The 4,848-nt window shown below is 34.5% G+C and overlaps 1 long non-coding RNA gene across 10 annotated transcripts; it reads right to left on the reverse strand.

The window, feature by feature from the left end:
- Positions 1-212: 212 nt before the first annotated feature.
- LOC113278414 lies at positions 213-3,788 on the reverse strand. 10 transcript variants are annotated; one of them, XR_003325501.1, is made up of 8 exons: positions 3,656-3,788; positions 3,226-3,293; positions 1,937-2,462; positions 1,716-1,793; positions 1,535-1,577; positions 1,285-1,430; positions 799-866; positions 291-591 (listed from the first exon to the last, which is right to left on the reverse strand). It is a non-coding gene; the product is annotated as an uncharacterized LOC113278414 (long non-coding RNA). The 10 variants fall into 10 exon arrangements; XR_003325499.1 differs by having other exon boundaries at positions 1,535-1,600; XR_003325503.1 differs by adding an exon at positions 2,619-2,700 and having other exon boundaries at positions 213-591; positions 1,285-1,793.
- Between the last annotated feature and the right edge of the window lie 1,060 nt (positions 3,789-4,848).

Below are 4,848 nucleotides of genomic sequence, written 5' to 3' on the forward strand. Positions count from 1 at the left end.
TCCGGGATATATTTTAGAACATGATGTAGTTGTTCTGGTTCAGATTTAGAAACACATTCTACCAGTTGCTAATGTTTCGCAACAAAAAAAAAGGTCAAGTCTTTGTTGACCTAGTCAAAACTGATTACCCCCCAGTTCCCTGCAAAGCCCTGATTCATTTTATATCCAGCAATTGAATATGATAGTTCTCATACTCTATATTCACACAGATATTCCCACAGGTTTACACCTCAAAGACATTCTACAAAGAAAGGGAACCAAATACAATAAAAAGCAGGGAACTCATGACATAAAGGAAATGTTACAGGTTACATTAAGAAAATCAAGTGTCAAATTGTACAACTGAAAGAAAATCAAGTGTCAAATTGTACAACTGAAAGATTGCGTATGCAAATATGTTCTTGTTGCTTACATTGTGATGGTGCTACTATGTTTGTTTTAGCTTCTAAGGATTGCATATAGAAACAGAATGTTACAATCTCTTACAGTGATCAGTAATTAGAATGCAGCAAATTATTGTGGCTTTGAGAGGATGATCAGACGAGGATGCTGAATTCTCGTCTAGTAAATACGGCCAAGATGATGAAGAACCTGTCACAAATACATATAGTTAGAGAATAATAAATAAAGAAAGTAATAATACTTCAGAGTTCAGGGTATATATATTCTACTGCTAATGATTTGCTTATAAACCTGAAAGATACTTTAAAGCCTAAAGAAAAGAATCGTCCAACAACTTCAGATGATTCATAGTCCAAACAATAAATATAAGGATTCAAATTGCAGAAGAATACATACCTGATGAATGAGAAATGACGATATCCTGTTCCAAAATGATTCCACAAAGTTTTCTTGTGAAACTGAATCTGAAGAGCAGAGCATAATGTCATAATCTGATAAGAAGTTGCAAGTACTGGAAACTGAAATAAGAAATTGAAAGTATTTACTGAAGGTAATCTATAAATCCATTAATCCGCAGTTTGATTATAAGTTATAAGTTTTCTTGGTTTTCTTAGCTAATATTGATGCTCTTTCTTTTCTAAGCTTGTAATCACCTTTTCATGTGAGGGGAATGGATTAACGATAAGAGAACACCCTATAAACAAACCTAGCTCGAACCCGTATCTTTTGATTGTTATGAAAACAACAACATAGTCTGAGTGGTACACATACAGGAAAAATCAGCACTAATTATTAGCATACAACCAAGAATTGGGCATCCAAATACATAGATGTAGAAAACCAAAAATATGCAACCAATTGAATTGATAAAGGAAAATTTACCAGTTGGGACTTCTAAGGAAGGATCAGTGTCCTCCCACGAGAAGAAGAAGAATAATCCTTTGATTTAATCCTTTCTTCATACATTCTTTTCTGTCAGGCCATACATTCAGCAAATCTTCCCTTAAAAGTTTTCTCAATTATCCCTACTGCATCATCATCATCAAACAAATACTATTCCATGAGCACAAAAACTATGTAATCAATTGAATAACAAAATTGGAAAAAAATGATTAAGAGCATGGAAATCTACGAGTTGGGTGGTGAGTACGGATCGTAAACTCGGGAGTTGAATTCTGCACAGCCGTGAACTTTGTGTCTTATAAAATATTAACCAACAAAATGTCAATATGACTACTGCCTTATCATATGACTTTGGCATAAAGAACGTCTAAAAATTTGCAATGATATAAAGCCACTAAGAAGATACTTACATAAGTAGGATTAAACAAAGACAAACCCAATGTGGGACGCCTTTCAGGCATCAGCTCCTCAAATACAAGTTGGTTTACCTGAAAAGCAGACCAACTTAAACAACTAAATATTGAACTGTTAAACATGATTGGTAGAATGTGTCACTAAGTTAAGCATGTAATTTCACCCTTGAGGAAAATCACCCAAAATATTGATGGAGAGATACAAAGAGAGAAATAACCTTCACGCCATCTCACTAGCGTGATCCCTTGTTGGCGCAAGATGGACTTTTGTATTGCTGATATGTACAGACCTAGCTGGAGTTATCTTCACACATTTTCCATGGAACCATACCTCATATCTAAAACTCATCTGATGCATAGTTCTCACCCCACATACCACACAAAGTATCCCCATGCTCATCCTAAGGTGGGCTAGCTAATAGCTGCTTCAGTTTTCAAAACGAACAAATAAATGCAAGTGCTTAAAAAAGCAAAGGATAACAAAACTGAAAGTTGGCTTTTTACAAGAGCAACCCCAAGGTACTAACTGCATACATCCTAAGCCGACGCAATAGGATTCATAGGATACAAACATTAGATAACTACTTTAAAATCAAGATTTTTACTGTTTTAGAAAGGGGCATGTATTTGTTGCTGCTATGATTTGAAATTGAAGATTTCTCCTTAACTTGTTGCTTCTTTACATCTCCACTAACAACTTGAAAGATTTTTGGGAGTTCATTCATCAAATGAAATAATCGCTTCCTGCACCACAATTACAAACGATGATTCAATAATTTCATAAATATATATTACCAGTATTCAAAAGTGAAAAGAGCAAAGAGCAAGGTATAAAACACATCAGATACACATAAAAATAAGGAATTATCACAAAAGCGTCCCACATCAGAACTAACTTACGGAGGAAAATGTATACTGGCTACACACCGGCTTTCAGAGTCTCGGAACTTTGATTGTTTCATGTTTGAGCCTTAAGTTCATGCTAAATAATAATAAAGACAGTCTTTAGAATGACAAGTTAAATTGAATGTCACTTCAGGATCCACACAATTAACTGATGCAGAGCATTTGGACTTCATGATAATAGGGGAAGAAACGAATAAAAAAGTGGGTCTCGTCTCTCTACGAACATCAGAGTGTACAAATCCCTATTCAGCATTCTAATAGTCAAGAATTAAGACCCCGTCGACTGACTATGATCCATGGCAATGACCTACTTGTGTGAGTAAACCAAGTAATATGGAAACCAAATAATCTTGTAAATTTCAACTAAGAAAAATTGGTTCAAAATTTAATGTCCACAATGCATCATTTGGACAGGAGCTTACTAGTACACACAAAACAAAAGCCTCCAATATGCCGTCCTCTTCAACCCCAGATTTTAAACAAACTCATACTAAGGTTATGATCTATGACCAGACCATCAACTAATCACAATAACTAACAAAATATTATTAATAGAGATTTTATAGATGAACTATATAATAACTAAGAGATGAGAAATTACTTTGGTTGTCTTCAGAACCCTGATGAAAAGACTCATCCCTACTAACTTCCAAGAGAACTACATCATTCCTGAAACATAACCATTAAAAGCCAGGAAAACATAACACTTACATATAAACACCCAATTAAACCTAACCCTAGATATCAAACGCGAGATTGAAACAACAGAATTTCAAAAATACAACAGAAATCCCTAAATACTTAGAAAAATCAAAAATCCCAAAATCATAACCCTATATTGCTGGACAGAAATAAAAAAAACCCTAAATTATGAAACCAAAGACTACTGACAAAAAACAGAACCACGAATGTAACCGAGATCCAAAAATAAACAGAAATATTAAAATTGAATCATAATAAACCAAAATAAACAACGAGATCTAAAAAAAAATAAAAAAAATAACTAAGATATGATCGAACAACGCAGCTACCTTCACAAATTCGATATTCGATTTCTGCAGATTATCGATATGAAAGAAGAAAGAAGTAGAACAAGGTAGCATGATTTGTTTGGTCTGAGTTAGTCTTTTGTTGAGAAGGAAGAAGAAAGAGGTAGAGAGAGACTTATCTCTTCGATGGAAATGAAGAAATAGAAATCCAGATAGTCGTATAAAGTCAGAGGGTCAAGGGGGTGCAAGTATATCTTTTTTTTTATAAGAAAAAGAGCCCAGGCAACTATACAGTTTGCCCACTCACGGTTGGACTCGAGCGCCAGGCTCATCCCTCAAAAAGACATTAATGTTAAGGGGGTGCAAGTATATCAATAGACTTAAAAGGATATCAGAATTATGGGCGGAAGAAGAGATAAAAAGTGTCACCTGAAAGCATGTGAATCGCATGCTTATGATCTTCGTTCCTACTAGCAACAGAACCCTGGCAGTCGCGAAATTAGAAACAGAAACAAGTTGTTGCTAAACTTTAGCAACAACTAATCTGTGTTGCTACTTAGCAACAACTCTTGCTCTGTTGCTAATCTGGGTTGCTATTTCCTGAATTTGGTGTAGTGCGAAAATATTCTCAAGATATGCAATATATTTCCAAATTCAGTTTTCATAATTCTTGGAAATGCTTTGTCCAAACATTGACCGAAAATCTCCTAGAAAATCTCCAACTAGTAAATGTACATTACTAATTTTCATTTTCCAAAAATAGAATTAAAAACCATAATTAAAAGATTCTCAATTTATTTTTCGATCCGAGATTTTTTCTTTAGCTATTAAGGAATATCTTTGAACAATAAAAGATAAGCGTTACTGTTCAAAGTATGTCGACATCTTTACTTTGTAAGTCCTCTTTCATACTTACAATCTTGAAACCGATTTGCCACACTAACAAGTTTAGAATTGGTTCATCTGGCTTTCAAGAACTATGTGATTGATTAAGAACACTCAATCACCAAAAATGGGTTTCACGGTTCTACCAAAACAAGTTTCGCTTCTACCTCCATGTGGGTAGTGGATTTAGTCACACTAGCTTTCCAAAAATTATGTTGACTAGGTACTAGGATCGGTTCCCACATATATATGGTATCTAACTTGTATTTGTTGCACATGTCCATAGGATCAGTTCCCAATATCTAAAAACGTGTTGCACATGTTCATAGGATCAGTTCCCAATATTTAGA

The sequence above is a fragment of the Papaver somniferum genome, chromosome 5 (genome assembly GCF_003573695.1).
Source record: "Papaver somniferum cultivar HN1 chromosome 5, ASM357369v1, whole genome shotgun sequence".
NCBI lineage: Eukaryota > Viridiplantae > Streptophyta > Magnoliopsida > Ranunculales > Papaveraceae > Papaver > Papaver somniferum.